The 7,819-nt window shown below is 38.1% G+C and overlaps 1 pseudogene; it reads left to right on the top strand.

Annotated features, from left to right (window-relative positions):
- Positions 1-5,213: 5,213 nt before the first annotated feature.
- On the top strand, positions 5,214-6,719 carry LOC136323107 (tubulin alpha-1A chain-like; annotated as a pseudogene).
- Positions 6,720-7,819: the final 1,100 nt, after the last annotated feature.

The raw sequence follows: 7,819 nt of genomic DNA on the forward strand, positions 1-7,819 counted from the left end.
TACAGTTGAAAGCCCCCAGCTGGAAAAGTCCTTATCTATCCTCCAGGATTGGGTTGCACTAATCATCCTGGAGTTTTACAACTTTCCTATCTCAAGGACTCATCTATTCCTAGCCATCCTGGGAGTCTAACAACTTCCATCTGTTCCTAGTCATCCTGGGAGTCTAACACCTTCCTTACCTCAAGGACTCATCTGTCCCGGGAATGGGTTGCATTTACTGGACTAGTTCCTTTGAAGTTATTTCTAAAGCCTATTAATATATTTTATGGACTTTATTCAGATGTCACAAAAAGATATCTTTCTGCTATTGTGTTGACTTGTAAATTTTGTTTTCTCCAAAATAATGTATGGCTTGCAAATTGAACGTGGTCCTATCATGTTAAAGGACATATGACTATAACCAATAGTGGTAAAGGGCTCCTAATTACAATTTTTGCTTCTGTACTTTCCACTTACAAAACTATAAAAACTAAGTAGAACAAAGGGCAAGCGCGTTCTCCTTTGGATTTCTATCGGAGTTTGCCGCCGCTTGGCCAAGCTAGACAATAAAGCTTTGGTGTATAATCGACGGACTTTGTTCATGTCCTCAATGTTTTGGGTCCCTCCAGATTAGGCTTAACAACAAACTACACACAGCACATTGCTGAGTATTTGCAGGTTGGTTCACACAACCTACAATCTATTCCTGTTCAAACCAGAAACCTGGGTTTTATGCTAGATTTCTGCCATTTTTGTTTTGTATTGTTTTGTTTTGGTCAACACCCTCATTTATTTAGCTAAACCATATAATTTAACTTTCTAAATAGCCATGTGATCCCTCCTCTCATCTTCCTTTAGTCATCCACATGACCATAGTCAAGGTGCTTATTATTGTAGGAATGAGACGGCACTTGATCACCAGGTGTGCAGGCTTTATTAGAGGAGAAAGTCCTACTGGGGCACTCCTCCAGGAGAAGCGCACCAGTACAAGCTAGGGGGACAAATTATATGGGGTCAAGAAGAATTTTGAGCATGTGGGTGTTGAATCAAAAGTCCTGGTATGTCTGGAGCCCCTCCTTGGGGTGGCTTGTCAGCTTTTTGGAGTTCCTCTGTCTCAGGGGCAATAGTCCAGTTAGAGTGAGGTCTGACAGGTAACTGGAACATCAAGAGGGCAGTTTGGAATACACATATCTATCAATTATCTCTCCTTTGGGCTGTCATAACAGCTCCTTACCTGATGTCCCTGCCTTCAGCCTTGGCCCACCTCCTATTCACCAACAGTTGGCTGATGTGTTCTCTCAGCTGATGGAAGGACTAAGGAGGACAAGAATTAGCTATTATTCCTGGCATGCTTTTTTCTAGAATCTCAAGATAGTCAACCTTTATTCACCATGCTCTCCTATTTACCTGTGAGGCTAGAAATAATATCAGGGAGAATCTAGAGTGAGTTCTTTTTATATATGTTCCTTTTTGATCCTTTGAGAATATAATTTCTCCTATAAGAGCAAGCCTGGAACATTTATCTGCTCCTTCTCTTCTGTTTTTAGCTTCATTGTCAACAAACTGTAGGTCTAAAACCCATTTTGATGAAGTCCCAGAAGGAGATGTTGCTGTCCTTTTATTTTTTGAAAATAAACCATTTTAACACTAGTCTCTCAGATGGCCTTATTTGTTCTCATTATTAGGTTTTCCCAGTGTTCTACTTAACTGTTTTAGTAGTGAGTTTTTTTCATGCTCGCTGACCCCTGAGAATGAGTTTTTCTTTTTCAAAAAATGAAATTAGTTCCAGTTACTCTGGATGGTCAGGAGGTATGAGGACATATATGAATGTTCGTACTACTCAAAGGGTTAATGTATTTTGTTTTCTTTGGTTCCCACTTTATTTCATAAACATATTTTAATTTGGTAGTCTATTCTGTCAAAGAGTTATATATAAGAGCCTTAGATTTTCAAAGTTTTCTCTGTGTTTACTTTTAACTTATTAGAAGTCAAGTTCTCTCTTCCTGAAAGGTTAAAAATACATAATGTCCACAAGTAAAACTCTGCTTGGACCCCTGCACTCATATAGAACTTGCAAAATAGGAATCTTTTTTTGGTTGAAGTCTCACAGTGTCCCAAGACATGAAGAAAGTAAGGAGAAAGAACTTTTTGAGATCCTCTTTATTCCTAGGACAAGGTTTGGGGAATGGGCACAGAGCTTTTGTGCCTTCCATATGAGCTCCAAACTGTTGTTCTAGTAGGTAAAAAAATTAAAAAACCCAAAACTTTTTAGTTCTACCTTTTATGGAAACACTAGACATAGAATTTTCTTCTGTCAAGTTATATGTAAGTTTTCTGATTTTGCTTTTAGGAAGTTCACTCATAAAATGTATACAAAACTGTTAATAGTGTTAAGCCAAATTTGGAGGGACCCAAAACATGGAAGACAGGAACAAGGTCCATTGTTTACACATGAAAACTTTATTGTCTAGCTTGGCCAAGCAGCGGCAGCTCCAACAGAAATCTGAGGGAGAGCGTGCCGGCCCTTTGTTCTACCTAGTTTTTATAGTTTTGTAAGTGGGAAGTACAGAAGCAAAAATTGTAATTAGGAGCCCTTTACCATTATTGGTTATAGTCATATGTCCTTTAACATGATAGGGCCATGTTCAATTTGCAAGTCATACATCATTTTGGAGAAAACAAAATTTACAAGCCAACACAATGGTAGAAAGATGTCTCTTTACATATTAAAGGCATTCCTATATTATCTAGTGTTTATCTGTCATCTCTGTCCAGAGTCACACATGTTAACCACACGCATTTACATAGGAGAGGTAGTTTTGGTGGGGACAAATACCCACGAATGGCTCATTGCTATAAGAAAAGGTTTATTTTGGCTGTTCTCTCCCTGTATCTGGCTAACCATTCACCTTTTTCCCCACAGGCGTGGTGGAATGTCTGGGAATCCATGTTTTCCTCCCCTTTGCATTTACAATACAATGCCAAGGGCCATCCTGGTTATGCCAATCACACAGTACAGAGATTACTCTCATAATTTCTCTGCACACCTTAACCCAAATTAATAAAATGTTCTCCAAGCCTCTTAAAATATTAATATTAATTCTGTAGTTTTTGGTACCTTACAACACCTGTGGATGAAGTGGCTCAGTGGCTCCTCAATAGTATGGAGAAAATCACATTTAGTAATTAGAAAAATTAAATTTGTTACTATATTTAGTGAAAACAATAACTTTTAGTAGTATCTAAGAAATGTTTGAGTTTAATTATTTTCACATACTTGCATTTTATTTATTATATTACATTTGAAAACCCTTAAATATAAGTATTTTATTATATCATTTGTCATTAAGCAATTAATAAATACTACAGTGTTCTAAATTTCTGTGACAATTGAAATTTCTATATGCCAATAATTTTTTTACTACAATTTTTGGAACTTTTTTATTGTGCTCTAGGGAGAAAGAGACAGGAAGGAATGCTGAAAGAGAGAAAGAGGAGAACGAGAAGCATCAACTCATAGTTGCTTCACTTTAGTTGTTTATTGATTGCTTCTCATACATGTTCCACACTCCATTGGCCACACTCCAGTTGAGCTCATGACCCCTTGCTCAAGCCAGTGACCTGGGGCACAAACCAGCAACCTGAGGGTTTCAAACCAGGGACCTCAGCATCCCAAGTCTGCACTCTATCCACTGCACCACCACCAGTTAGGCTTGATTATTTTTGCTAAAGTCTATGATTAATTACCTATTAAAGTATGTCAATTAGTTAAGCAAGTAGCTACAACAATTTCATTTGTATTTTATATACTGGATTATTTTAAAATGGTTAATAGTGGCAGTTTTTTTTCTCCTTGTCTTCCATCAATGAACAACTTTTTATTAGCCAAGTTTCTAGTCATTATTGTAATTATATCAGAAAAAGATAGGAATACTTGTATAAACTAGCCAAAGAAAGAATTCTTAGAACACTAGGATTTGTAGAAATTACACAATCTTACCAAAGTTATGTACCCTATACTTTCAAATCTTCACCCATATCATCATGCTTTTGGCAATCTGGGTGATTCAAGAAGAGTTACTTTCTTTCAAGAATCAGCCTAAACTGACATATCAACATATCACTGGTACTCTGAAAATCCACCTTTATATCTTCTATTAAACTGAAAGACATTCTTTTCTCCTAAGTCAGTGGAGATAACAGAAAGGTAAGGAAAGTTAAGTTTCTGCAAGGTCACATTCAGAGAATGTTTGTTATCCTGCTCTCTATATATTATATAATAGCAATAACAAGTTTTGTTTTCCTTTTTTCCCCCAAGCTGGTTTGGGATTGTAATGCTGCCTATAATTCTACTTAGAGAATTTAATACCATTCATTGAAATCTTTGGCCTAAGGTAGAATCAGAGAACCTTCCAAGAAGAGGTTACTGTGTGTGATTGCAGGGTCAGCCAGGGGGAGCAAGAGAGAAGCAGGACATCACAAAAGAGTACTAAACTGGGAGCTGGGGGTGTCGGGGAGTGTCAGGGAAAGAAAGGGGAACAAACCCCACTGAGCCTCCAGGGCACAAAGCCTTGTGCTTAACTCACATCCTTTTTTTTCTGGAACCCCCCAAACAATTCCCAATATAGCTATCACTATTTTGGTTTTACATTAGGATATAAAGAATCAGAGAAGCTGAATACCTTGCAGCTGTTCATAAGCCGCAGAGAACCTCAAGCAACAACTCCCTTGTTTTTGTTTTTGTTTTTTGTTTTTTTTAAAGTACATTGAAAGATATCACTTAAGCACTTTCAAACCCCTGGTCAAATGCCAGAACATTTCCTCATGCCTCAAACACCCCAGCTTCACCAGCCCTGGAGGTGAATGCTAGGGCATGTCTTCAAAGAACTGTGACTTCTTTTATTGGTTACCATTATTACTCAGCTTTCATAAACCCAAATTCAGCAAAGCAATCATCTTTGTAAATAAATATTTCCCAGGTAATTAACAATGTCCACTGTAAAACAGCAGATAAAGCAGATTTAAATAGCCTTTATTCAACAACAACAAAAAAATCAAAGCTATTTAAATTATACCAAAGGTGCTTCTACAATTCCTCCCAATAATATTGCTAACAGGATTTTTATTCTTTAAGTTGTTTATAGAAATTTGTATCTGCTTTCCTAAGTCATAAACATGTAATCTTCTCCAACTTAAAAAATAAATCTTAGGTTCTCTTACATTGACTGCCTAAGAGTCGTGCTGTAAGAAGCAACAACCTCTCCTCTTCCTCTCCACCTTCCATTTGGCAGCAGCATAACAGCAACCATGCATAAGTGCATCTCCATCCATGTTGGTCAGGCTGGTGTCCAGATCGGCAATGCCTGCTGGGAGCTCTACTGCCTAGAACATGGCATCCAGCCCGATGGCCAGATGCCAAGTGACAAGACCATTGGAGGGGAATATGACTCTTTCAATACCTTCTTCAGTGAGACAGGCACTGGCAAGCATATGCCTTGGCAGTGTTTGTAGACCTAGAACCTACAGTTATTGATGAAGTTTGCACTGGTACCTACCGCCAGCTCTTCCACCCTGAGCAGCTCATCATAGGCAAGGAAGATGCTGCCAATAACAATGCCCATGGACACTACACCATTGGCAAGGAGATCATTGACCTCGTCTTGGACCGAATTCGGAAACTGGCTGACCAGTGCACAGGTCTTCAGGGCTTCTTGGTTTTCCACAGCTTTGGTGGGGGAACTGGTTCCGGGTTCACCTCCCTGCTGATGGAACATCTGTCGATTATGACAAGTAGTCCAAGCTGGAGTTCTCTATTTACCCAGCCCCTCAGGTTTCCACAGCTGTAGTTGAGCCCTACAACTCTATCCTCACCACTCACACCACCATGGAGCACTCTGACTATGCCTTCATGGTTGACAATGAGGCTATATATGACATCTGTCATAGAAACCTTGATATCGAATATACAACCTACACTAACCTGAATAGGTTAATAGGTCAAATTGTATCCTCCATCATTGCTTCCCTCAGGTTTGATGGAGCCCTGAATGTTGATTTGACTGAATAACAGACCAACCTGGTGCCCTATCCTCTCATCCACTTCCCTCTGGCCACATATGCCCCTGTCATCTCTGCTGAGAAAGCCTACCATGAACAGCTTTCTGTAGCAGAGATCATCAGTGCATGCTTTGAGTCAGCCAACCGGATGGTAAAATGTAACCCTCGCCATGGTAAATACATGGCTTGCTGCCTGCTGTACCGAGGTGATGTGGTTCCCAAAGATGTCAATGCAGCCATTGCCACCATCAAAACCAAGCATACTATCCAGTTTGTAGACTGGTGCCCCACTGGCTTCAAAGTTGACATTAATTATCAGCCTCCCACTGTGGTCCCTGGTGGAGACCTGGCCAAAGTGCAACGAGCTGTGTGCATGCTAAGCAACACCACAACTATTGCTGAGGCCTGGGCTCACCTGGACCACAAGTTTGACCTGATGTATGCCAAGCGTGCCTTTGTCCACTGGTATGTGGGTGAGGGCATGGAGGAAGGAGAGTTTTCCAAGGCACGTGAGGACATGGCTGTCCTTGAGAAGGATTATGAGGAGGTTGGTGTGGATTCTGTTGAAGGAGAGGGTGAGAAAGAAGGAATGGAATATTAAAGTTTAAATGTCACAACAGTGCTGCTTTTACAGGGAAACTTATTCTGTTTTAAATATTTAAAAGTTGTGGTCTTAATTTGAATGTAGCAGCATGTACTAAATAATTACTGGCTTATGCTTTAAAACAATGCTTTGTTACAGACCCAACTGTCTATTTCTCTGATGGGTTTGAATAAAGTATTCAGTCTTAAAAAATAAATAAATAAATAAATAAATAAATAAATAAATCTTTTGAAATATCATAAGATCAGATTTATTGCTATTTGTGTTGGCAAAAAATTAAGTGTATTGTTTGCAGTAAATCACAATTGGATATTTGTATAGTGTAACTCTAAAAATGTTTACATAAGTAATTTAGAATTGTTGTTTTACCATAAATAAAACTTATAACTTTCAATATTTACTTTAAACTTTATCTTCACTGTAGAAGAAATAATTGTGCTTTTAAAACTAAACACATTTGTTGTGTAAATAAGAATGCTCTTGCTTTTGTCAAAATATGTAAAAATACAAGCACTCATGTAACATAATGTGCTTCATTTTTGCAAAATGGCAACTGCATTTCTCACATACAGCGATGTATCATTAGAAAGCACAATGTTACCATTCTTTGGGGTGAATAAAACATGGGATTGATCAAAACAGGACTCTTGCTGATGATGCATTATGTGCCTGTTTATTGTTTTGTTTTGTTTTTCCCTCAAGGTGGTCTCAAAATAACATAGCTTCCAAATATACCACATTGTATATGAAGTTAGACTGCATATTTCTGAAGTTTAATTTTTCCTATCCAAATAAATCTCAAAGCAAATATAAGTAAATAAGCTTTATTTTCTTTCTTTAATCTGACTATAGATATCTAGGTCTTTTTGTTCGGCATCTTGGAATCCAGGGATTTATTAAGCCCATCTTTGTGGTTTTATATCACATAGGATAACTCAACCTTCTTAGAAAAAAAATCCTTTAATAATAATATATATTTGCTTTCTCCTCTTCCCTTCTGTGGGAACTACTTTATGATCTTCCTTCTCTCAGAAAGACATTGTGTAAGTAAAAATTTTATTGTCTTACTACCTATCTCCTCAGGTAAGTCATTTAAATGATAGCTATTGTACTTTAAAAGAAGGATCATATCTTTCTCCCCTGGTACTCTTATTCTCTGGAAAGTCTATAAGAATTGTG

This window comes from Saccopteryx bilineata, chromosome 2 (genome assembly GCF_036850765.1).
Source record: "Saccopteryx bilineata isolate mSacBil1 chromosome 2, mSacBil1_pri_phased_curated, whole genome shotgun sequence".
Taxonomy (NCBI): Eukaryota; Metazoa; Chordata; class Mammalia; order Chiroptera; family Emballonuridae; genus Saccopteryx; species Saccopteryx bilineata.